Source organism: Oreochromis niloticus, linkage group LG16 (genome assembly GCF_001858045.2).
Source record: "Oreochromis niloticus isolate F11D_XX linkage group LG16, O_niloticus_UMD_NMBU, whole genome shotgun sequence".
Taxonomy (NCBI): domain Eukaryota; kingdom Metazoa; phylum Chordata; class Actinopteri; order Cichliformes; family Cichlidae; genus Oreochromis; species Oreochromis niloticus.
Window position 1 is genome coordinate 8,078,325 of NC_031987.2, and position 27,807 is coordinate 8,106,131.

General features: G+C 38.1%; 1 protein-coding gene and 1 long non-coding RNA gene across 2 annotated transcripts in view; one reads left to right on the forward strand and one right to left on the reverse strand.

The window, feature by feature from the left end:
* Positions 1-27,807, reverse strand: part of dpp10 (dipeptidyl peptidase like 10) — a 253,536-nt gene that overhangs the window by 188,975 nt on the left and 36,754 nt on the right. The gene's annotated exons all lie outside the window — the stretch shown is intronic.
* On the forward strand, positions 1,961-19,487 carry LOC102082479 (uncharacterized). The gene is made up of 3 exons (XR_266737.4): positions 1,961-2,419; positions 10,178-10,341; positions 19,299-19,487. It is a non-coding gene; the product is annotated as an uncharacterized LOC102082479 (long non-coding RNA).

Genomic DNA, 27,807 nt, shown 5'->3' on the forward strand with positions numbered 1-27,807 from the left:
AGAGCCTTTATTCTGGTTGCTGCTGTTTGATGGAGGACTCCAGTGAGTTTGACACCCTGCTAAATGTCTCCGCCTCACTGCCACTATGGAAGCAGTGATAATGGCACGCCGATGTTTGGCAACACAAGCTTCAGCATCGCCTCGGTGCCCAGACATTATATTTTTAAGCCAAGGGGTGCAGGGACAGAGCTGCTATTAGCCCTGTGGGACCGCTGTCAGTGTCTGGTGGTTATTTTGGTCATTGCATCCTGTCAGTGGATATGTTGTGCTGTGTGGTTACATTTTCATTCCGTACAGCATTACAAGTATATTGGTGCTGTGGTTCATTGCACTGCTGGAAACTCGCCATCCAATATCTGTATCTACAGCGTTATAGTGCATCATGCAGCCTGGCTGAACATTGTGATGGAGCTGTGTACTGTATGTCCTCTCTATATATGTATCCAGTAGCGTTTTTGCCTTTGTGCATCTTCCTCGTGTCTCTGCAACAATGTCACAGAGGTGCTTTTCCATACGTAGCAGTATCAGGACCAGAACGGGCAGCATAGATTCTGTTTATCATCTTTGCTTAACCATAACTTGGCAGCAAACGGCAATGCTGGGAAACATTTAGCCAAATCACAGTTCAAGATGTGGATGGATGGCGAGCAGTTTGGAGGACAGACAGTCCATCATCATGAGGCCATCCACCACTTGAGATCGCACTATTAGAGCAGAGGACATGTTTAATATTGTGCCAAGGAGAAGCTATTTATCACAGTGTAATTTCAGTTAGACCAAAAGGGACAAACACAAGCAATCTGGGATGCAAGTTATTTGCATTTAGAAAAAAACTGAACGTTATCCTATCAAAGCACCAAATAATAAAACAGATTCAGATGAGAACAGCATTATTTGACCTACTGGTAGTAGATAGTAGAGATGGCACGATATCACTTTTTTATGTCCGATACCGATATCATAAATTTGGATATCTGCCGATACCGATATGAATCCGATATAGTGTGTTTTTTAATCAATAAAACTGTTTTTTAAATATCTTGCTGCATTTTGTATAAGTTCATACTCAAGTTCAAATAAACAACAACACTAAAGCTATTCTGTTATACCTGTATGTAAAAAATACACTGCACCCAAAATATTTCATAGTTCAGCAATACTGATCAATCTAATAAACTTAAACCTACTCCATCCTTCCTATTCTGGTATTTTAAAGAGTACTTAGCAGAAATATTAAGCAAACTAACAAATAGGGTTGCAAACTCCCAGCAAAAAAAAAAAATAGGGAACCCCCCCCACCCTCCACCTCATGATGCTTAATCGACGTAATCAACTTTTATTTGATGCAGTGTGAAAAAAAATGCACAGAATTAAATTATTTTTCAAGAATAATTAAATAGATTCAACATCTTTCTTCTACAGAATTGCAAACTGCACAGATGGCACCTTCCCAAAGGAAAAAGTACTATAGCTTACTAGGGTATATTAGACTTAACAGTTACTATATACAGTAATGGACTTCTACACATTTTACATCAGATTAAAACTTTGGGTGTAAGATTCGGATAATTATTTATTAAAAGCTAGACATTTTAAATGAGAATAAGAAAGAAAAGTATGTCTTTGTGCCCCCCTTTTCCCTGTTAATGCCCTATCGGCCCCCCTGGCTAAACTTTGCTAGATCCGCCCCTGCACAGTTACCAGCCGTCAGCTACGTAGAAAACGATCCTGGTCTAGAAAGTAATATTAAATAAATTCTAACGACAGCTTATCAAGCTTAAACGTGCTGCTGTTGTTCAGCCGCTGGTTTCCTCTTTCTGGTGCAAAGTGGGCCAAAAACAAAGAAGAGAGACGGACTCGCGACAGAAAAGCCGATCAGCTGATCATTAAGCAGTTTCAAGATTGAAGTAGCAGCAGGAGAGAGAGAGAGAGAGAGAGGCAGTCGCTCCACATATCGGTTGTTAAGCTTAACGAGGGGATGCTTTACAAACATTCAGAGATGAACTTACACACTTGCTTTACTTCTCTCTGGGATAACCTCGGAGATGAAATGCTGGTTTGCTAGGAGGCTACAAATACACGCAGCCGCTCTATCAAGTGACGCACACTGCTCTGACGTGCTACGGTTATGAGCCGAGTTACGCCGTGTTGCAAGTTTTGTGAGGTGCTTTTTTGATATTTAATGGATCGGATTACATTTTTTATTTCTCTCCGATATCCGATCCAGTAATTTACGTCAGTATCGGACCGGTCCATCTCTAGTAGATAGAGTCATATTATTTACTTAGGGAAATGCACAAGTATTGCTATTCATTTAACTCCATTAGAAAGCAGCAGTGAAACTCACAGTGGATGTGCAGACTACTTACAGGAAATTTTAGGTAGAAAACTACCGGGAACTCCTGTGAAGTGACATGAAGTAAGTATATTATTAATTACCCTGTATGCCATTAGCAATTATCAATGATGCTGCAAAATAATGTAAAAAATAGGGTTTTGTAGATTTTTTAAGAGTATAATTCAAGCACTTGAATATTACTGTTTTTGTATACTAAGAATATAGTGTCTTGTGAGATTCTCCATGTGACCTTGAAGTGGCGTGTAATTGGTCATTTATGATGATGAATTGCCAGTTATTCATGCATATATAAAATGTTGTGCATTTTACATGTTATTCACGTGAATGCACATAAGCATTGGAAGTTATGTAATATGACCCATTTTAGCCTTATCGAATTAATCATATTAATGAAAAAACACCATTCCATCTATCCATCTGCCTGCTAACCAGGGTCCCTGAGGGTCTGGAGTCCACTCCAGCTGTCAAAGGTGGGGTTTACCCTGGACTTGCTGCCTGTCTATGGCAGTGCCATGGACGTGAAGGAAAATATCAGTTGATCTCCTATTGTTAAGATCAAAACTAAAGCTTAAACTCAATAAAAAATACAGTTTGAAAGCAAGAGAAATAGTTTACACTTTTTAGCAACAACAAGAAGTGAATGGGTAAATTAACTACTTAGTCTTTTAATGCAAAAATCTTTGATTTGGATGGTAGAGACCAAAAATGGAGCAAAAAAGGTCAATACCCAACTGAAATAAATCATGAGATTAGACTCACTGAACTCCTGGATATATAAATAAAATTTATCAGATAAACTGAGTAAACTGTTTAAGGGTGATGCAAATTTTGGGTCCTCTTCATTTTTCATATATCTTTATGTTAAGGTAAATGTCTCAATTTGCCAGTAGAATTTCTTCTAGAAGAATGCAGGACTCCTTTTCAAACTTTTTTCATTTACAACCCTGCTTACTTCCCATCAAAAAGATTTATGCTGTGCAACTTTTTAATGCCATATATTTCTTCTCCTTTTTCGAAACCTGGTGTTTACAGTACAAAAATGCTGCTGCCTTGCCCATTGAGCTATGACAATCAACACGTTCCTAAACAGCTGCATTTTTTTACATCCTATAGAGTACCTTTCCCTCTCTGTAACCACAGAGGGAAATCTTTTACCGCACTGTGACAGAAGCAGGTCAGATATTTCATTCTTCAAGATGCCACCCCTTCCTTTTCCATCACTGAGATGTCTTTCATTATTAATTCATGAGGCAGAGGGGACAATGACTTCCCCTCACTGCACACTGAAGCACTTATGTTACAAATGGATCTTCTAATTACAGCATCTTTCTGGCTAGTCCAGCAAATAAAGACAGGGTTTAAAGTGCCGCTTCCGTCCACAAAGCCAAAACGTCATGTGTCGCATTAACTGTCCTCTTCAGTGTGAGATTATTCTTCACTCCATCAAACAGACAACAGAAGTCATGACTCTTTCTTGACATTTTCACCAGCAAGTATGTGGGTTGGAGCAGTGCACATGCATTTGGAATTTCATGTGATCACTGGCTTGTGTCTCACTTGTACTTGAGAGTGAGGGTGAGACTGTGTGAGAGGAATGAGTACTGGAAGCTGATATGAGCCCTCTATTTTGGCTCCTTCTCACCTATTTTCTAAATGTGAAGGGTATTAAAAAGCTTCTATTAATTGTCTTGGATGCAATCAAGTGCCCTTTTTTCCTAAGGCATGAATTGAACAAATTGAATGGACAAATCAGTTGTGGAAAATCAAGAAGTACATTTTTGAAGTACATTAATGCTTTTTTTGTTGTATTTGCACTGAGAGTCTCTGAAGTTCTAATTATATCCATACTCATATGTACCATATCCACGTTAGATAGTTAAAAGCAATCTATAAATGCCTGTCCTCAAGACACCATTTGATCTGTGTTGACACCGCTCTAATTAACAAGAAGAAATGCGAGTTACTATTCTCCGTGACTCATTTTGATCTTTAAATCTATTCGATTAGAAGTCATCTATAAACACTAAACACTGTTTGTCTTCTTGTCTGATGTCGTTACAACAAAACTATCGGATTCGAACCCCAATAAAATAAATGCACCAAGCCTCCTTACCCTTGCTCACCTTCTCTTCACCCGCTTTCTGTATTTTCCACTTTCTTGCTGAATGAATAATACCTACAATTGGGCAAACCAGAAGATCAATATCAATTTCACATCCATTTGGTCACAATGCAGTCGCATGGCCAAATGTTGTGACCTCAGCATGGGTGCAGACAGATTGATCTATGACAATCAAATTGACGAAAAGCAGAACAGTGTATTTCAGCCAATACACTGAACAGAGGCTGACCCATTTCTGCTGATCTGAGACATTGTGTTTGGCCCTGACCAAATAGGAACTGTTACAGTCCCTATTTATTAAAGATTTGGAGGATGAATAATAAATAACTACATAGTGTACTGCTGTAGGAATGCTGTGCATGACAAGGCTACACACGGCTGGGCTCAGAAGTCTATTGTTATTTTACATATTGCATTCTTGGCAGTGGATCTTGTTTGTCTATGTGTATAAGTAGGGTTGTGCTAACCCCTAGCTATTAATGCAAAGTGACTGAATCATATTTCTGGCAAAGAGTTGCAGAAGGCAAGGCAACTTATTTGCATAGGACCTCTCAAAAACAGGGCATACACATAAGGTACTTTACATGAGATATAAAAGGCAGACAAGACAAATTTTGCTGAAATCTCCAAAGAAACCAACATAGACAGACAAAATGAAAACTGTTTTTACCAACAGAATCCAGTCTTTGACAGTCAGAGTGCATTGCACCTTATGGCTGAAAAAATACAATAGGCAATAGCCTGAACCACTTTGTATTCTGGTCCTAGCTCCCAGTGCAAATGTCACGAAAGAACAAGTTCTTGTTTAATCTTTTTATCTAAACAATATTTTTTAATGTTTTGATTTGTGCCAAAAAAAAGCTAAAAAGTTGAGATTTTCTTTGTTGGGCTGTAGAGGCAAGTGAAAACTATCATAGATAACTAAAAACTGCTTATTCTCTGGTATGTCTTAGTGGGAATGATTGCAGGGAGAAACAGGGAGAAATAACTTTTTAACCAAAGTCAAAGGTTTGTCTTATATAGTAAATAGATCCACAACGGAAGCCAACTGAAACCCTTAAGTTCAGGGAACTAACCAGGAAGACTACATATATGCACACAAAGATAACCAGGGGTGTGGAAACAGGAGGGAAACAAGACACAGCTGAAAATCATCAGGGTAATTACTCACAAGAAACTACAAACTGGACATAAGCAAAATAAACATAACTATAGGGAACCAAATAAAAGAACAAACTCCAAAGATCAAGAATCCTAAAGACTAAACCTCCAATTAAAATGCAAAACTAAAAACAAAACATAACAATTAAACCAACCAGAAAACATCAGACAAATGAGAACTCAAAACTCTAAAAAGAACTCAAAACCCTTCCCAATTTCAACTGATTTCAACGAGAAATCAGTTGAAATTGGAAAGAATAAATAACCAGACATAAAACCCAAAGGTACAAGATTCTGACTATGACTACTGGAGTGAGAACAGAAAAAACAGCAAGATATAGAGATAAAGAAATATAGACCAAGATCTCAAGAACTCCAGAAACAACAAAACTAAATGATAAAACACTTGAAGGTTTTATAAGCAGCAAAGCCCCAGCATACCTTTAATGCGGGAAAAACATTAGCTGAATCTCTTTTGCTCACATCTAGTCCTGATTGAAAAATAATTTTAAAAAAAAATTATGTTGGCATTGGGTATGTAACATCATCACTGGCTGGATGTATTTCTTCCAGCTAAAATTCAAGATTAGAGTAGAAAAAGACACACACCAAGTTCACCATGCAACAAACTTCCAAAAGAGTTCAGCTTATTTGTCACAGTAACATGGTAGCGCAGCACCTGGGCTACACTTTAAGTGCAGAACCGCATTGTCTTTGATAAATAAGAGTTTAAATGAAAACAGCAAGGATCTACATGAGGCTGATGAGGATAAGAAAAAGACGAAGGAATCTCATTTCTTTCTTCAGTTGCCTCTGTCCTGCTGGTATGAATATAAGAGTAGTTTTCCTTTTCAAATTTACTCCACTAGAAAAGAATTTGCCCTTCAGCTGCTTGTGGTCACAGCTGGAGAGAAGGAACGAAGAGCCGTGACTTCAGAAAACTGATGAAGGTTCTAAAAATGTTTTTCTTCTCCAAGAAACAAAAGTTTGAGAAATTCTCTTAAAAAACAAGCGGTGCATTAAAGCAGTGTTGTACATTTGATTCCAGTAACCATGCATGTTAATTATGTTTAATAAGATCGCTCTATTACAATTCTGTAGATTTTGTGTAGGATAAGATGGCAAAAACAAGAAATACATATGGTGACACTAAAATAATGATCTGTGTATAGCTATAAAATTATATGCTATAAAATCAAATTATGTGTGTTTTTATCGCAACCTTTGAAAAGGGCACAAAGATTTCAGATTTACCATTTAATCTGTCTTTAAAAGGAAAAAAAATACTGAGTCACATGAAACAGCATGCAGACCATCCACGCAGCTTCATGCAGCCTCTGAGTACAAGCACAACTGGGAATGCAAAACTTTGTCTGCTGAAACAACAGTCAGTACAGCTTTGACAGTATCTTTCTTAGGCTGCTTAGACCAAATGAATCCATTATTCAAATCAGCGGGATCTGACATGTGCACTATCTGAGTTGAGACAGAGAGGTCTTATCTCAGCATGGCAGAGTTCTATGAAGATGTATACAGCCACAATTACTATATAAATATATAGCCCAAACGCCAATACAGACACATTGATTGTCAACTTCTGCACCCGAGCCGATGTGCTGACAGATGAGCAACTGGACAACAACTGACTGAAATGTACAGTTTAGGTAGAACCCTTAAGGTCAGGCTGAGCATTTTGTCTCCATGCCTGCTGTTGTGTGTCTTTCTCCTTCGATGAATTCTAATCGCCCCCCAGCACCAGAGTAATCAATAAGCTATTTCATGCTATCCACGCTAACATGTGCACAGCAAGAAACAATTCACTGCTACCAGACTCGGCTCAAATGAATGACCGAGCTTACAGACATGAAGAAATAGCAGAAAATACATCAACAACACTTTTATACTGTGAGCCATAGAAAATGGCTAATGTTCCAGTTACATATGAAAGGTCAGTTATAGAGTGTGCTATAGGAAATGAGCAGTATAATAAGCAGGGGAAGGACACTAATTTAATTCCATCAGTTCTTGTTATTTTTTATCTCAACTTTCATTTTCACCTGTCTGATTGGTTTTAAATTCTTCATTTAGGCAATACCTGCTAATTGGCAAAATTCTTCATCAGCTTTCATCTCTAATTTGCATTTGCTTAATAATTCCCTAAAAACATTCCCTTGCAGGCAAATTGAAATTTGCAGAAATTAGCATCTGCAAAAATAATTACCATGCAAAGAACTAGAAGTAGAATAACTATAAGGACAGAATAAATGAGGTATTTCAAAGTTTTGTGTTTTAAACTGTCAATAAACATGAAGCTCAAGTAGTCATCTTCCATACTCAACATCTGCAATAAATGTGTGGACACCCATGTGAGGATGCAGTAGAAACAAGTGTAACACTGTTATCAGGTTTTGTTCTTCTTACTTTTTAAGGAAATAAGGAAAAAATGTATTGCAGCCATGTGTGGATTAGGAAATAACAGGTTTGGAAACAAATGTCTGTATATCTGTAGTGGCCATTTTTACTATGAAGAATTTTTAGTTTTTTTACATGATTTTACTATCACTGTTGCTTTTTTTAATTTTGTTTTCTGATTCAGGTATGTGTCTGGCAATAATAAGGTGGGGTAAATAATTTTAATAAAGGCAGATGAACACTGCTGTCCATCACCTGACTCAATGAGCCTGTGATACTCAAGGCAGAGCTCATTCAGTGGTAGAACCCTGAGAGGTTACATATTTCATCTGGAATTACCAACATTAAGGCCATGCAGAAAACCATCCATAGAGGAAATTTCACATAACCTTGAGAAGCTTTACAGAGCTTCTGACTGACTGATACACTTAACAGGTCATAGGACTGGCCCAAAAACACATCAGGTTTCTTTGTATTGTCAATACAACACAGCTGTACCTCATAGGAATTCATAGATCATTTCTCTTGGACTTTTAAACCATGTTTTATTTTAAAAGTTTTAGCTTTTTTGACCTATGTATATAAAGTTTAAAAGACAGTTTGCAGGTATGAGAGGTTTGAAAAGACTTTACTGCAGGCAGATAGTATTTGTATCAGTGTGCTGTAGGAGAAGCTCTGAAACACTGACTGCTTCAGAGAGATTTGTGGCAAATATCAAATAAGCAGATCTGATAGTGGGAGGCAAAGGTCAGCAAGAGGTGAAAAAGTATAACAAGCTGCATCCCATCCAATCGAACCAAGAAAAGGTCATTGTATGCATTTCTGTATCTCCAATCTAGAAGGCGAGCATAGTCTATTTTATTCACTGCGTTTTGACAGTTTTCATCCACAAAGATAGCCCCAACATTAAAGTGAGATGTGATGATGTTTCAGAGTAACACTGTAAATGATTTTCTTGCCATCATCCACGGGGACTGTCAGCAATCGGCGACCTAATCACTGATCAGCCGAGCCAGACAGCACGAGTGGGAGCAGATGACTGGGTTTGCTATTTCTGCAAGCAGTGGACCATAAACATCTACACTCAGTCCTGACTGACCATCGCCTAGGGAATGTGTTTTTGAAAGGCTGTTTTCTGGCAAGGACCAACATATCTGTAGTTATAATAACCCCATATTGCTTTCTATTCAGCATGAATGAATAGGAATGTGTCTGTACAACAAAACACTGTCTGTATCAATGCTTTACAAAAGGATTTATTCAGCCTCTACGGTGGCTATGAAGAGCAAAACACAACACACAAGAAAACACACGAACCAATTATAAAAAGCAGCAGTATTTCACAAAAAACTTTAAAGAAAGAAGCGCAAGGGAAAAGCCAACATTTGAGAAAACTCAGTGATATAAAACAGTTTTGTTTGTATCTTTCTTTGTCACCTCTACATTGACTTTCGTCCATGAAACATGTCTCCTGGACTTAATTTTTGCTTTTATTTGTCGTTTACTATTGTCATTAACCAACAAAAAAGCGGTCTCAAAATGATGGATTACCCGTGGTATGAAAGTATGAGAAAACTTTACAGAAAAAGACTTTTTATTTATAGGAACTCAGAAGGAAAGTGCAAACCTTTCCTCCTCTTTAGCCAAAAATTTATCTGAAGCTAAAAAGGTTCTCAAATGATCACTTGATCAGTTACCAGCAGTAGGGCTGTTTTCTCATAGACTTTCATGTTTAAGTTCCCAACTTTACAGAAGGAATTCAATTTTATATGCAGTACTTCACTAAGAAATAAGGTTGTTCAAAAATCAAGACATGGTCACCTTGATTTTCATGTGCTGGATTGACCAGAAAGAGAACCACTGATGCATTATTGCTATAAGGTCAGGTTTCAATAGCTACAATTAGCATAGCATTTAGTATTCCAGTAAATTATGAATAAACCTAGCTAACTAGCTAGCCATCTAACCAGCTAGAGTTAGCCAGGTTTAGCAAATAGTCAAATTAGATCAAATAATTATCATGTGTGGTTTCCTAAAACATCAAATGGCAGTAGGCGAAATGAATACAAATTCAGCGGTTTTCACCTACTTACAAATAAATACTACCAACTTTTTTTTTTCAGAATGGAAGTGGAGCTTCTGACAACCATCCGTACATGAGCACCGTACAGAAGGGCACTGACTTCAGAAGAACTGCAAAAAATAACAGCAAAGTAAAATCTTGCAGTCTACTGAAATGACAAGTCTTCTTGATCATAAATGAGAAAGGAAGAACAGCTTCAGACATGTAAGCATTTAATCTCTTTTCTTTCGGGACTTTGAAGCAAGCGCTTCACACCTACTCATTCATGGGCTGTATCTTTCTCCAAGATCAAAGCACACGGTCTCAGCTGACCTTCAGCACGCTCAGCACGCCCAAAATAGCTCCTTCATCTGGCTTCAGTGAGGGTGAAATGAAAGACTTTGCTGGCATACTATGCCCCTTTCAATTACATGCTACAGTGCAAAGACAGAAACACACACACAAAAAAAGATCTTTTAATAGATTTGGTGATTTTTAAAAAAAATCAAATAACTAAACCTTTAAGATGTTTTAACTGGTTTCAGAATGAACTTGATATTTATAATACATGTGGTCAAATCATTAGGTCAGTGTGTACACAACAAAGTCCCTGTTATCTAGAAGTTAGCCAAAACTCAAAGATTTTCTCTATTGTTGGCTCTGCATGAGTATCCATTACTATAGTTATCTCAGAAACACTGCTATAGATGTGACCACAGAGCGCCCAGCCACCTGTTGTTCAAACCTTTAGTTTGTAAGACACAGCGAATGAGCAGAAAGTTAGCTTAAAGAAGCCAGGAGCAGCTACAGAGGCTTGTTGCAGGCAGAAGATGAACTGAGGAGCTTTATAAGATGTAAGATAAACAAGAACTCTGAGAGCGTAAACCTCTGCCAAAGCAGCTCACCCTCTGGGCAATACTTACTTTTAAGGGAAAAGTATTGTAATTTGTATATATCCATTTTATTTTCTTTGTTCTTTGTTAAACATACTTTAAAAAAATCTGTAGTGCAGTATGAATCGGGTAAGAGTGGCATGACAGATGTTGATTACACAAACATTATGTAGAAGTAGGTAATGGATAATAGGTAATGCTTTGTTAATAACTGGACGTGAATAACCTGAGCTTATAATGTGATATCATACCACAGTATATAACTGGCAAGGCAGCTCATTTTATTTGTTTTGACAACACTTTCTTTATAGATACATCACATTTTGGGGTAAACTTGGGTCAACTTTAATGCGATATTTAGAATCCACATATACCAGTATTATTTCCTAAATGTTGCCAATACAAAAAAGGCAGTACAGTACAATTTTAATCATAGTTTTAAAGATAAAAGACGTTTCAAGAAAGTTTGACCTTTTTTGACCTTGAAGAAGAGGTCAGGAGTGCAAAGTTACTTTATATTTATAACCTCATATATTATTCCCTGCATACCTTTATGTTATCAATATAAACAGCAGCAAGAAACATAGGTTTAAATGGCGCTCTATAGCGTTATTATCATTTTGACCTTCACATCAATCTGTTGACCTTGAAAGTGAGGTCAGAGGTCAACTGTGACAAGATATATTAAATATTTATACAGTACTTTCTTTATGCTGAGAATACACACCACACATGTAAGAATCATAGTTTCTAAGTTATAAGAATTTCTGTCAATTTCCGACCAATAAATCAAGGCGTTTACCTCAGAGGCCTTGCTTGATGTAAGCCAAATTTGAAGGGACTGTTAATATGATGTGACTCTAAACTGCTATAAAGTTTCATCAGAATTTATTCAAAACTTTTTGAGCAGATCGAATGATACGCAAACGCTGCCAGAAACATAACATCCTTGGTGGAAGTAATAATATGCAAAGCAACGCTTGGTGGAGTTAGAAATGGGTATAATAGACCCCCTTTATGCATAGCCTTATTTATACATCCACTACATCTGCTTCCTTCTCAGTTAGGACAGTTTTCCTTCCTTTCACTGGTATTAGTTGTGGTAGGGTTGGGCTCTGTAATCATCCAATTGCTTCTTTCCACATCACTTGATTGTAGGCTTTGTAACAGTCAGTCTGGCTTAATCTTTTTGTAAATTTTGCTATACCTGTCTCCACATTGGATTGCCTGACTGTTGCCTCCGAACCACTCCCACACCAACTGTTCTGCTACGGTACTTCTTAGAAATGAGCTTTTCCTACGAGTCTACTCTACCTCAACCTCGCCCTCAGCTCAAGCCATTTAAAATCTATCCACACAGATCCGTATCTATTCTTCCAGTGGGTGAGGGCCTGTGTAGGAGGAACAGAGTATTTTCAAGTCCGTAATTATTCCACTCATTTTTTAAATAAACCCTGACCTTTTGGAACCCTGTTCATATCTACTGTATTTTGTTTGGGGGTTTTAGTTTCATCCGAGTTAAATTTCTGGCATTCATTGTTCATTGCTTACATAAAGCATGCATCGCTTTATGCGTTGCATCTTAAGAGATCTTGTAGTCTACTGAATGTAAATTAGACATTGACAGCTAATTATCAAACCATGAAACTTAAAGATTTAATACATATGCACTTTTATGCAATGCAGTTCTTCTGCCTCTGAGCGCAGAACAAAAGCACGTCTGAGAGTGAAGAGATGTACAAATGTCAGCATCATGGAAAAGCAGTGTAATAACCATCCAGCTCTACCACTCACAATGCTCATATAGTTAGCTGCGCAAGGACAAAAAGTGACCTTCGACATGGTGACGATTAGCATTTTTGGTTCTCGCTCATACGTAAGTTGCCAAAGAAACAAAGTCTATGAAAGAAATTGGTGTTCTAAATTTTGAACATTTGCTCAGGTTTTCACACATGGATGTGATTACATGAGCTGCCTCACCAATAGCAGAAAATTAACATAACACCTGAGTCTGAAAATAACCTGCTGATTTTCCCGATTATCTCTGAACAAGCAAAAACATAATGTGGCTCAACTGATCAATTTTATCCTCAGGAGTGTTGTGATTATGAACACCTGGTGACAGAAGGCCATCTTCAGCTGATTGAGTAAAAAACTTCAAAGACTTGACCTAATCCTTGTGAAACCAATATGCCATTTAAAATGCCATTAGACTTGGTGGCTCTACAAATGATGGGATGTATGTACAGTCATACAGTGAGCAAACCTGGGGTTTTGCTTCCCTCCCCAGGCTTTCTGCACATCATTAAAGTCTGGAAGGTACGGCTGATTGTCACTGTTTCAAAATGGCTTTTTGGCCTTAAAAATGTGGCCATGCCTCTTCCAAACCAGCACTAAAAGGTCAAGCTCTCACAATTCCTGTGGCTTAGCACTCAATTAGTTGAAAATTGCCTTTTGTCTGCTGGGAGCAGGTGATAATTGCTGTGGGTCACAAGTGATAATTGCCAGAGAACCCCTCCGAGCCACTGCCTATTAAAAGGAGTTATTTAAATCACATCACCTTCGGGGTGCTTCTCTCTTTTATGCTCGTCTTTAATTGGGGAGCAGATTTATGAAACTTTCCCCATCACCTGATCAGCTCAGACCCGCAGTACAGTAGCTGGGAAAGTCAAATTAGTAGCAGCAAAACATTTCACACAAAACTTGGAGAAAATGAACAGAAAGTCTGTTAGATAAACTCTTTGTTATTCACAGCACAGCAAAATGCACAAGTTTGGTGATTTGGTCCACTCTACTTGGTTAACAACTCCAGTGAGCTACTTACTGTTGGGCACTTTATAGGATTTTAATATCAATTAGGATTTTCGATTTCACTGGATTGGAAGTGAGATAAACCCGTTAATTTACTGCATTACTTTTTGTTATGAAGCTCTTGTTTTGTTGCTTTACTAATCAAGCATGTCCTTTCCCTTGCAGCATTACAATTCCTCCCCTCCCTAAAAACCCAAAGTCACTCGCTTTTGAGTTTAACTGAAGCCTGAAAGTGGGCCTTTGGTCATCAAGATCTAATTAGAGAAAGTAAAAGTTCCTACAAATTTTCCCCAGGTGAACCCATGGAAGGATCATTAACGGTTGCCTACAGCTGCGTATGTCTCCAGACCTCCATCTCTCAAATGCTCAAATGCACACGGCTCCTCAGGCAAACAAGGCATTTCAGAGATGTCACTCTTTCCTTTTAAATGGCCAGCACAGGGCAACTCACGTGGTAGCATGAAGTCTGGCTTCATAGCCGTCCATGGGAATTCCTCCCTATTGCTCAAGATCTTCCTCATCAGAGTGTGATCTCAGTCATGAGTTTCAAATTGAATATGACATGATGTTCATTTTATACAAACCCGCTTCCAAAAAAGTTGCAATGCTATGTAAAATGTAATTTAAAAACAGAATGCAATGCTCTGCAAATCTCATAAACACATATTTTATTCATAGTTGAAGATAAAAAACAATATCAAATGTTATGAGCTAATGAATAATAATAGCTTATTTTGAATTTGATGGCAGCAACAAAATGCTGGGAAAGTAAGTGGTGCTAAAAAGAAACAGCTATAGCAACATTTTGTAAATAATTAGGTTAACTGGCAACAGGTCAGTAATATGATTTGGTATTAAAAGTCAAATCTTGGTATTAAAAGTTAAATCTTAGAGAGGCAGTCTCTAGAAGTAAAGCTGGGCAGAGGTTCACCAGTCTGCAAAAAACTATGTCATGCAAAGAAGAAATCATATGTAAAGATGATATAGATATTGCCCGGCCTTCTCTAAGCCAAAGCTTATTTAAAATAGAATCCTCTCCCAAAAGTCCAGCAATGGATCTCCTTAGTTTTACACTGAAGAAGAAGAGGAGGGTCCTACACAGTTGGTGAACATGGCCCTGCCCCAACTTTTTCAGATATGTTGCTGATATCAGATTCAAAATGAGCTAATAACTCTTCTTAAAATAGTCCCAATAGGCCCATCTTGGGAATGACAAATCTAGCAAATGAGCATCCCTTGGTTTCTCAATCAGGTCCAGACCTTACTGAGGATGTCTGGTTTCAAAACATTACCATGATGGCCTTTGCCATGATAACAAACACAAGGCTTAGTTCTAGATTTATTTAGTCATTGGCAAAGCTACATCATCTTATACACAACATTGTCTTCCTCGCTTTGAATCCTTTATTTAATTCTCTATATTCCCCAAATGGTCAGAATATTCAAAAGGTGTTTTGTTTTGTTTTTTTGTTTTTTACTGAACTTAATGGAAAAATTAGCATTTTGATTTATTTCATCTCTACTTGTTGGTTTGATCCGACCTTCAGAATGCATTGTTAAAATATGCTATGAAGTGTAAAATCTTTGGGGTTTGTTTATTATTTTATTATTTAAAAAAGGACTGATGAACAAAAGTGTATCTAGTTAAGAAAAAATGTCTAGCTCTGTGCAAAGAGGGGCTGCATAATTAACAGCAGAAAACGAACCACAGCAAGACCAATGAGGAGAAAGAGACACTCCAGGGTCTTTGAGTCTGATGTGCCCCATCTTAAAATAGGACTCATTTCCTCATGTCATAGTGCCCAAAGAGAGGCTGCAAAGAAGTAGGGGAGAAACAGAGGTTGTTGAGTACAAGAGACAAGGAAAAAAAAATCGAAGGAGGGAAAAAGAACATAAGTGTGGGTGGGTCAATTGTACAACTACTCAACACAGCAATTAACTTTGTGTTTTACAGCATAAGAGCCACATTCTGGGGACAACACCCGTGGGGACGTGCCCAGTAAGCCTTTTCTAATTACCGCCAGTGCAAAACAGAACATCTAATCTGTAGAGGAGGATCACAAAGCCAGAATTATTGACCCTTATGAAGTTTTTAAGTATGCAGCTTATGACCCCAAAGTAGGTATAAAAATATGGGCTGTAAATATTTAAATGGTACTGAACCAGAGCAAGCTTAAAAGTAATTTTCTATTAATGAAGTGCTCATACTGTATGTATGAAGAGCAATTTAATGACCAATGTAATTGTTATTTTCTAGGGTTTAATTTTATTTGGTGTGGGGGCTGATTTTTGAAAAGCATTTATTTGTGAAAACCATGCAGTGTTCAAAGACTAATTGTGAAGTTCAACTTGAAGTTTCTAACGTTTTTGTGCTTTCAAGAAAAAAAAACTTGAGGTGGCACAGTGGCCATCACTGTCCCCTCACAGTAAGAGAGTTCTTGAGGTTGAATATGATGGCTAGTTGGGGCCTTTCTGTTTGCAGTTTGTTTTCCCTCTTCCTGATTGGGTACCCAACTTCCTTAAACAGTTCACAGACATACATGTTAAGTGATTTTTAAATAAGCCGCGTGTGTGAATGTGAGCACTAGCGTACCCAATGGGATGAGCTCCAGTCCTTCCATTGCCCTTTGTGGTTAAGTAATTAATGGCATGGATGGAAGTTAAAAGTAACTCCTGCTCATGTATAAATAAATTTACAAAGTTTTAAAGATCAAAATGACTTTCACCGTGTTCTCAGTTCGATGTTATGTCCGTTCTTCTTTTGGACACACAGGGCTGCATCCAAAATGCAGTATATTAGGTCAAATGCTATTTTAAACATGACCTTTAAATAGCACCATTTATCAAAGTGTGTCACTTATGGCTCAGTCACACTAGAGTAAAAATGGATGGCAACCTTTTTGCAATTAGAAAAAGTCAGTGGTTACTGACTGGTTACATTGATCTTTTTTTTTTTTCATTGACCTACTGCAAGTCAGTTAACTACTTTTAATCATGAGGCAATTGCACAGGTCACCTGTGGTGTGGGGCAACCTCCAGTCCGACTGTAGTCACTCAGACTTGTGAAGGTTTACAAATTATTGCATTGCAATCAATTACTCAGCCTGAGCCAATGAATCCAACTCATCTTTGCTCACCTAGACTCAACTGCTTACGAACTGGCTGTATTCTGGTTATATTCCAATATAAATGCAAAGACGCTGAGCACCTACATCTTTTTTTTATGTGAAATCACTATTCTGCAGCAGATATGTCACTATTTCAGGAGGCATTTCTGAATTGCTGTGATTTCTACTCTCTTCTACATGACGGACAGTTAATGTGAATTTCTGTGCAAGTACACTGCAAGAGTTTTGCAATTTTGACAGATTATTCCGATTTAATCACCTTAGTATTACAGACAGATTGTATGTAATTGCCAGCCTGATTCCATTTAGTTGCAGACTGATAGAGTTACGCCATCTTATTGCCATTGTGTCGCCATTTTCAAGCGTCTTTTTGAAGATGCCAAATAGGTACACACCTGGTCCCCGTCTTCAAAGCAACCATTTCAAAGGCAACAAGTCATCATTATGTCATGCCACAGTCTCTAACCATAGTTTTCTATGATGTGACTGCAGCATTAAGTTCAAGACGTAATACCAAATAATCTCACCAGAAAAACATGCTTTCAGCGAAATAAATTAATAGATAAACAGTCATACCTGCAGTCAAGATATGCATAGTTTATGCATAACAACAGTTACGTTTCTTCTTTCTGCTACCACATCACTGGAGAGATCTTAAAGCCCTTTATATAAGCTCAATCTAAAGAGCTACAGATAGTTTCTAGAAACAGCCTTCTGATAACAGAGTTTCAACCACCACAACCAGCTGCTTGTTAGACACACATGGATTCTGTTGTGGTTTAAATACACATTATACACAGAGGTATTATTTAGAAATGCACTCGAGGACACATCAAGGACATATGTCCTGTTGTAAATCCTTAACAGACCAGGAGAATCTCAGAATACTAGCGTGTTATGGGCAAAAATAGCTCAACTGTAAGGTAAGCTAGTGATATGTCATTTCATTTCAGATACATTATCAATGCGGTATAAAAACTAAAATAAACTGGACTTTTTGGCCAGTGTATAAAAATATTGAGGATTAGCTTGCAAGCGCCCCCTAGTGTATTTCAGGCTGGTTTGCAGCTAACTTCTATGCAGTGGGATTAATGGGTAGTGGAATGGCTCTCATCTGAACTCTTCCTACAAGCATATATTTGCATCTCACTGCGACTGCTGAAAATGTCAAGAAAAGCAAGGCAAAGGGGAAAGCCGTACATTTCCATTTAAATGAGGTGTTTGGGGATCCTGTTTTTTCAGTTATTTTAAGAGTCAGCACTGGCAGGCCATTAATAACCAGCTGATTAAGTGTGAGATGTTCACCTACTTAGTTTCACTGCTACTCTAATTCACTGTGTCAAGGGTCAGTTCTCAGCAGACAGTGTTGTGTAGACAGTGTAGGACTAACATTAAAACAAAATGTATTCACTGTTAACAAAAATAAACTTGTCTGATCTACTACAGTAAATAACAGAAAAAGCTTGTTGTTGTTCATGCTTTCCTGCCTTCAAAATTGTAGTTCTCAACACCTCTACAGCAGCCCTTAGTTCAGGATCCTGATTAGCAGGTCTTACCTTCAGCACATCAACTTGAAGCTTTACTGCACATCGGTCGATCTGCTGAAAATAGGCTTCAAAAGTGCTTTAGCTTCGAGTAAATCAGAACGAATATCACAAAAGAAGGTTGTTTGCGTCACACTAAAATTGGATGCTTGACTTCTTCGGATGTTCTGCAGGGTTCAGTTGACAAGGAAGCTCTTAAAACGATCTCGAGTCATTGCTAATGGAAAAAAATACACTGGTTTTAGAGAGACTTGCATGTATTTTATATATTTATTTATTTATGTGTTTTTTGTGATGTGTGGCAAGGCAAAGGTAAAGGAAAAACTCCAACATAATATCACAATATTATAGCTCTGTCATAGCACATAATAATATAAAATATAATTTCCTTAGTATTCTGATTCTGTTGTTTTAAACAAATTTAATTCATTTCCTGTGTCCAATGTGATATTTGGTAACAATCTGTCCACAGTAAGACTGAATCTTCTGCCATGCTAGCAGCTCTGTGAAGTATTTAGGCATCATGGTGCTTTTGGACATGTTAACCATGTTAGCATGCTCATATATGCCACTTAGCAGTAAACATACAGCCAGAACGCATTTGTGCAATTATTCAATAAGCTAGTGAGTCAGCAGTGGAGTGATACATCTACAGAGTGGCAAGTGCAGTTTATGTTTATCTCAGCCATTACGAGAGGGGGTGATCTTGGTGTTTTTGACTGTGGTGTGACTGTGCTACACTGCCCAGTCTGAGTGTCTGTGAAACTGCTGATCTCTTGGGATTTTCTCCACAACCATCTCCGCAGTTTAGTCAGAATGGTGTGAAAAACAGAAAACATCCAGGGAGCAGCAGGTCTGCAGGACGTGTTCTGTGTTCTGAGATGCAACCCCTTGAAGCTGAACAGCTGAAAACCATGTCGGATTCGATTCCTGTGAGGCTGCTGTGGACACAGTCTTCCCAGCCTTCCCAACTATTCTCCTAGACATGGGGAAACTATCAGTCTGATTTTTTTTAATAAAAAGTCTCATTATACATAGCTGTGTAATGAATTTATTTTGTTATTTATGCTTTTTCACACTTTTACTTTTAAAACCTATGTAGATATTACAACAAAAGTCCCAAAGTTTGACTTTCAAACTTGTACAGCCCTGTTTTTTAGTTTTTTGGTACAGAAAATCGTTGTGGTCGTTTGTAGTATATTTACTCCAGTTTTGTCCATATTTACCAGTGAATACTTTAAAAACAAAAAAGCTGTAACCGTTGCCGCAGCGGTGCCCCTCTGTCCTGCTTTTACTTGTGAAGCCAACAGTAATTTTATTCCCATATTAAAGACCCTCAGACACCTATGACCAAGATTTTCAGGGCTGTGAAAAACTACTGAAAAAGTCAAATTTTGCATTAATTCCTTGCTATTCCTTCCAATGTCTATGACCTCTCATTAGCCTCCAATTAAGCAACAATTAACCATGCTGCTTACTGACAGAAATTCTTATTTTTCTAACTCTCTTTCTGCTGAGGCTGCAGGTGAAAGGTCAGAATTTGCTTTCAACAACACAAATTCATGGACTCCACCTGCATAGGAAACAGCACTTCGGTACATCTCCGTACCAACAGTCATGGTTGAATGACACAGTCTACATGTAAGAACAGGAGATTGACTGGCAGCATCGCTGTAGAGCTGCCAAATCAGCATAAATGATGTACCCATGCCCACCTGAACCAGAATCAAAATATCAAGTGGAATGTTAGACTGTTTGGAGAGATAAGGAAAGCTCTGTCCAGTTTTAGAATGGTATTCCTGAAAAGCACTTGTGTATATAGGTGAGGCTTTTGTTTATTAGGATTTAGTCTTTTTAGTCATAAACCAAAATACAGGAACAAATCTGTTGTGCATTTCCATAACAAAAGGTGAGCTTTTCAACAATAACAGAAGATCCAAAATTCAAATAACCCAGGGGGCTGCACAAGAGGGCAAGCATACAATACAAATGTGCAAAGAACTGATTGGAAGATGTCAAACAGGTGATGGATGAGACAGAGGTGAAACTAATTAACAGCAGCTGGAAACAATCAGGGAAGGACAGGCAGGAAGTAAAACAAATACACAATACCACAGAAACTGACCTTCAAAATAAAATGGAAAAATAACCAAAGAAGACTATACTAACCTGGATGCGTCCATATGACACAAAGAACAGAACAATGAAACACAAAGAGGCATAAACACAGAGGGAACACAATAACAACAGCAAATAGCAAACATGAACCAAATCACCAGAAAAAACACAAAGACGTAAACTGAGTCAAACAAAAAGTAATGTAAACCAAATACTCAGAACTACTACTAAGAGCCAAGGTTACTGTAGAATAGTCAGAAAAACAAACCGTGATACAGCCTTGAAAAAACAAAAGAGGAAGAATGAAAAACTTAAACTTGACTCTAGAATGAGAACCAACATACATGAGAACGTGACTAAGACTCTTTGCTAGAAAATGAACTTGAGAGGAACAGAAAGAATGAAAGAAGACACCGAGGGTGCTAAACACCAGCTTTTATGTTCCAGAAAACTAGTTAATGGAACAGGAACCAAAAGCACTCAGAGAATAATGGAAGCAAGCGCTTAAGAACCAAATAAAACACCAAGCAATGAACACGAATGCAAAACTCAAAGAACAGACTGAACATCACACAAAGGGCACAGAGGAGGTTATTATAACAAAACACAAGGAACCAAGTCTAAAATTCAAATACTAACTGAAATCCAAAAGTAACAAGAATAAAGCTCAAACATGAATGAAGACTAAGTTCAAGAAGAACAATGAATACCAACAAACCCCACACAGCAGGAAGCCGTAATTCAGAAAAACTCACAAGAGACTCACAAACCCTGACATTTGGTGTGATGATACACCAATGGACCCAAGAGTGGTTGAGATTCATTACTTATGACCTCAAATATAAACCTAAAGGAGTCTGGAACAAGAAATCAACAGTGGAGCTTTTGAAAGACGGACTACCATTTCTGTGATCACATAGTTAAAAATTTATGTAGCACAGAACTCTGAAAATTTGTTTTTAAGAAGTTTTACTATGTTTTTATATACCACGCTGTGTATATATATGTACCGGAAGCTTGAATAGATTTAGCGGTAGCTTGTTTGTTTTTCTTGAGCCTGGAGAAACACCTCACACCCTTTATCAATGTGCTTGAATGTAACACCAACAAACAGTACTTTATATTCATATAGATGGATGCATGATGGATGATTGTAGTGGTGTACTAAATAAGGTTTATTGAATGTTTACATGTCAGTCCATTGGGCAATCTTAGGGATGAACTTTGTGTAAAGATATCCATCAACATCCTTGGCTGTAATACTATCAGACCATCATCATAAACTTTTGTAGGGCAGAGTAAGATTCAGTGTTCAATGCAACAATGCCCCCTTGTGCCCAAACACAGCACATCTCTTCTTCCATCACATTTCTGTGATTCTTATTCCATCCAAAGTCTCACTAAGTAAGACTGTCACCCAATCTCTCCCTCATTCGCCTTCTCTCTCTATCTGTCAGTCAGCCGTGTCCCATTCCCTTATTCAGTCAGTGCCTCACTTTCTCAGTCTGTCAGTCTCCCACTCATTCAGTCACTGCATCCCTCTCTCCTTATTTGCACACCTCACTTCCCCTTCACTCACTCACCTGCACTTTCCCCCCATCCATCACAGTACACTTCTTGGTTGCCAGGTTTCTAACTGTCAGCAGCCTGCACTGGTCAGGCTTTCTTTCTTTCTACCACGCAAATATTTTATTCTCTGAAAGCCTGTTATGTTTTGTGACTTTTGTAGAAGCTTGCCTGAGCTTGCTGTAGTTCAGACCTCTTCAGATTCATTCTTCTGGGCCACATGTAATTCATTTAGTTTCTTCCACTTGTTGTTTTTTTTCTCCTGCCACCTCAACTTCTCTGGCTCTCTCTATAACCCATCTTTTGTCTCAACAATGTTTGCCATGGTCAGAGTACAGTGCACGTCAACACAGTATTCCTAAGAAGTACTAGTACACTGAATGACCAACAATGCCAACAATCTTCAGGGCTAATACAGGAAAGTGTGTTCATGTAACAAAGCAAAGAATAACATGTGGCAGTCAGTGTGGTGAATGGATCTATAGTGTGCAAAGTCCGAGACATTATAAGAGAGAGACACGGGGCATTCAGTGATTTCTCCTTTGTAATCTATGGGAGTTTGGCAATAATGACAGTGGTAGAAAGTTTTTTAAAATTTTATATTGGGGAAAAGTCAAACTATTAGGGGTGTCTGTTTTTTTTTTTTTTTCAGTACTATTTTTCATGTCTCACTGGGTTCAAATTAATATAGACAATGAATTGTAATAAATTCCTAAATAACTGCAGCCCATGCTGAATGCCTGAGTGCTTTAAGCTGCGCCCACACTGGAAACAGCTCACTCACCACGTGTCACCCGAAGCTTACAGCTGGCCACTTGTGGACAGTCCCGGTAACCTTCTAATGTATTTACTATGAGGTTATATTCCAGTTAGCAGTATCCAGCATGCTTATCTTGATTTTGATCGCTCGCCTTGACGCTGACAAAAATGTATTTCAGGTATTGCTCACATCGCAGGATTCTCAGAATATAACACTAAACATTCAAACTGACCGACTTTGGTTAACTCCAACAATCATGCCTCTAATATAATTAGAATGCCTGGTATTAATAATTTAAGCACAATGTTAAAAGCTTGTGGTGTTTATGAGATCCAAAGGATGAAATTATTAAATTATTATTATTACGATTCTCACTATACTTACCACTAATAGTGATGAGACCCTAAATTATTCTTTAGCACCATCTCCTGGTCTTCTGGTTGATTTTAATCAACGGTCGTTACAGTGTAGCTTTCCTCCTGCCTGTCAGCTGAGACATTCCCACATTACACATATAACAGAAATAACACTAATAGAAATGAATAAATAAACGGATAAAAGAAACTGCAAAAGAAAACTGCATTCAGTCAGGCTACAAAAAGGAGAGAATACATGGATGGATGGATGGATGGATGCTAAGACGACAGCTCGTGAGGATTCATTTTTTGATGATGTAGTGAAATATCTAAATATCTTCCAGAGACTTTAGCATAAAGTGTTGTTCTGACATTGATGGTCAATAAGAGGGCTTTTGTTGTTGTTGTTAACCCTTTACCTTTTCCTTAAGTGCCACAAGCAGAATTACATTTTAATTTTGACTTGCATGTCTCTGCAAATATGTGATTTGCTGCCATTTGGCTCACACATTCATGTCCAAATCTGGATGAAATATAATAACTTTGGTCATACTCTGTGTCACATGTCTACCAAGTTTTTAACTAATACTTTTCTAATATCTGTTCTAATCATCATCAGCTTATTAGCCGTGGCTAGTACGTTACCAGCACAAATTAAAAAGGCTGAATGAATCCAAAAGGCTAATAATCCCTCTGATGAAGGTAATAATTATAAAGATCACAGATTCCTGATAAAATGCTGGCATGCTGGTGCTGCAGCACAACTTCAGGGTTGCCACCTTGTCTGCATTATATGTTTAAACAAAAAGCCTCATTAAAACAAATGAGATTTTAACTTCATATGAATGAATATAACACACACCTCTCTTTCCCCTGTCATGAATGAAATTATGTTATTTTTTAAAATTCGCTTTTCATGAGTCATTTTAAATCATGACCTCAATAGTTTCCAAACTCTAAACACTACTTGCCATGTGCAGATACATTTGAAACACACTGAAGTTAATCCACGTGTAAACCCTCCCAAGTCAGTCTGGCAATATTGCAGAGTCTTCTACTTCTGTCCACTATCTTGAACTTCCCTTTCCTCTTTTCTTCCCTTATCTCCTTCCATCCTCTATATCTCTTCCTCTCACTCCCTTCCCCTCTTGATCCCATATCTCTCTCCACCGTCCTTCTCTAATCTCTCCCAGTGTTCATCCCCCAGGACCTATGCAGAGGGAGAACACTACCATAAACCTTGGCATTCAAACCAACACAGCTCATGAATTTTAATAAGCCACACAAGAGTACAAGCAGGCAGGTGGCAGGTGTGCTATGTGCAGACTATCTGCATGTCTCTTCCAGCCAATAGCAAGGGGGTAATAAAACCTCTCTGACGTCATGGCCCCAAGGTTGCTCTCTCACTGCTCTGTTCATGGATGCCTAGGGAATCGGGTTTTTATCGCGCCTGTTTGGGCTTATCTCAGCACCGAGCCTGCAGGCCAAGGTCAATTTCATGCCTGGGCAAGGGGTGCTCATGCTGCAGGAGGGAAATCACTTTTGTGGGCAACCCAGAAGCTCTTCTCTGAAGGCCGGTCAATAGCAACAAAATATGAACCATAAATTGACCAAAGCAACAGCAGCACAGTGCATTGATGGTACTGAGGTTTTTCCTGCTCTGTTCTGCTAGAGCCATGAAAATCATGATGTGAAAGTGAGCTGGCATTTTCTGTCTGGCATTTAATGTATTTATGCAGGGAAGAGATAAAATAGAGGAAAGGCCTTTTACTGTTGCTCCAGTGGGCAATTTTGAATAATAAGTTTGTGCATGATAAACTTAAACTTCATTAAAAAATTCCCAAAAGCACACCGGCCTCTTCTTCTTTGCCTGAAGTTTAAATAAGACATCACCTACTTAGCCTAATATCATATTTACTTTGAAAGTGAGCCAGAAGTTACACATGAGCCTATCACATTTGAGCCTGGGCCATTATAATCAAAAGAAGGTTATCACTTTTATCTGCTGTAGTTTATCTTTGGCAAGATGTTTCTGTTGTGGGACCTCCCTGCCTTCACATGCATGGAGAGCAACACCAGGACCCCTTGTCCAGAGCAGAGGAGGCATCAATGCAGAGGGAATGGGCTGAAGGTGGATTGCAAGGCAGCTTACAGATTCATAACAGTCACAGACATGATAAAGTGATTCAAAGATTTGAGAGTTTTGGGTTAGATACATGAAAGGGTATTGACCCTACCACCTACCACATTTTGGTGAAGCCTGACTTTGTGGATTTTTTGCCAAGCATAATAAAATACTTAATTTTTATAGCTTCAAACTGGATTAGCATTGGAAACGTGACACAGAAGGGCTTCAAAATCTGCGATACATCATCTTCTGCAGAAAACACCAAATACATGTTTTTAAAAACAAGCGAAATACAAATTATGCACGCAGAAGCTTTCAGTATCCAAAAATGATACAAACTAGGCACACAGAATTTCAGAAATGTGGACATTTACCAGGCTAGCAAGGTACAACAAAAAGATTGTGCTGTTTTGCCCCATGGGAATCATTTTAATAATGCATTTTAAGAATCAGTTCACTCAAACTACAACACATTCCTTACATGTTTTTAAATTTGGGATCATAGGTACTTTTGGCTGCTCCCTTATTTTCCCAAAGGATCGCTGTCTCCCTAAAAACACAAAGCACTTTTTTACACTCCTGTATATAAACATTGTTTTCCCCATTAATATCCACAGAATACACTGTGAAGATTTTTTTCCCTTTGGGAAAATGTGTCTGCGTAGCAACATTATTTTTAGTTTGAAGGAGTTGTTCCCTTTAACATTTTACAATATGAAAAGTGTTAAACTCAAAAAGCATTACCATAAAGGATATGGTGCACGAATAGGGTGAGTATCTGAGACATTGGTAATCAGCACACAATCTGAGATAGCCAAATTCTATTTCAGTGGTTGTTAAGTTACATTTCCAGAAGTATCAATATTAGTAGTCACAGAATATAGTCTGAGTTCAAATAACTTTCCGTCAAGCTCATCTCAACTTCAGTAACACCACTCTCATAAATACCCTGTTACACTCATCCTTTGATGTCCAGCTCTAACAACACAGTAATCTCACTGCAGTGGCAAAAGCACAGGAGCCTTTTAACGGGACCGCAGGCCCCATTCTGTCATCAACCTCTCATGAATTAGATTCCCAAGGCCACAGTCGGCAAAGAAGATGAAGGGGAATCAGGTTAGGGAGCAAGAAGATTAAATGAAGAGAGAGCTGGTTTCAAAAGGTTCTCAGCAGTTAGGCGTTTTAGTCTAACTGCTGCTTTAGTGCACTGGAGGCTAAAATGTTGTTTGGCAAAGGGAGGCAATTTTTTATCATCAAGCATCACATGAGACTTACTTTGAGGGGTTTAAGATGTAATTTTATTTTTCCGAGTATCTGCTCTGCTGGTTTTCTGTTTCGTGCCTTTTCCTCATGATAGCTGGTGAGTTCCTGCTTATAACAGAATGCTCATTGAGAGACAAACATAACATCCAAATACATCCAAAATTAAATATCGCGAGGCTTAGAGCACAGATTGTATATAAAAGAGGGATGTAGGCACCATGTAACCATAAGCATTAGCATTAGGGATAACAGAGTAGGTGATGGAGGTGAGGTCTAAAAGACACAAGTATTGCAGCCTAATTCAGCACATTTAGAGTGAGACAGTAGTATTATTACAAAAAGTCAATCGAAGGGTAATCTACAAAGAATATATATTTAAAAAAAAAAACATCAACAGAAATGTGAATTCAAGTAATGTGCAAAAGTCCTGGGCCATTCCTCTGTCTCTTATATTTTACTAGGAAATGACAAATTGGCTCCAGTCCTTTATTAAAACTGTCTTGATTTGCATGAATGTTGAAAATCCTAGGCCAAAGATCCAGGACCATGACAGAAAGTATATGGGGGAAATGGAGTTTCTACACTTCCAATACGTTTTAAAGTCAACATTTAATGGCCACCTTTATTACATCTTTTAATACACATTTATTAGAAATTACAAGTCCCTAGATGTGTTTTAATTTCTTTCAGTAGTCTTGAGGAATAGTTCTCCAAGCTTCCTGAAGGGCATTCAAAGCTCTTTGGATGTTGGCTGCCTTTTATTCCATTCTGGCTTAAGGTCCAGGCTCTGGGGAGGCCAATCCATGACTGATAGTGTTCCATTGTGTGTTTTTATGTCCAGTTTTACTGCACCACTTTTACTGTAATTTCATTATTTGTTTGGGATCATTGTCATGCTTAAAAATGTAGCTGTTGTCAGTTTTCTTTGCTCGATTTTTTTCCAGTCAGCTCAGTTTTTTCGAGGACATTTTTTCAAAACTTCAACTAAAGAAACAGGAACAAATGTTATGTTTTTACAAACAGGACGCTTATTTTTTGCCAGCACCATCTTTAATGATGAAAGCTATAAGTAAAAAGTTGTGACTATGATTTAAATTCTGATTTAAATGAGCTGCAGCGTTTAC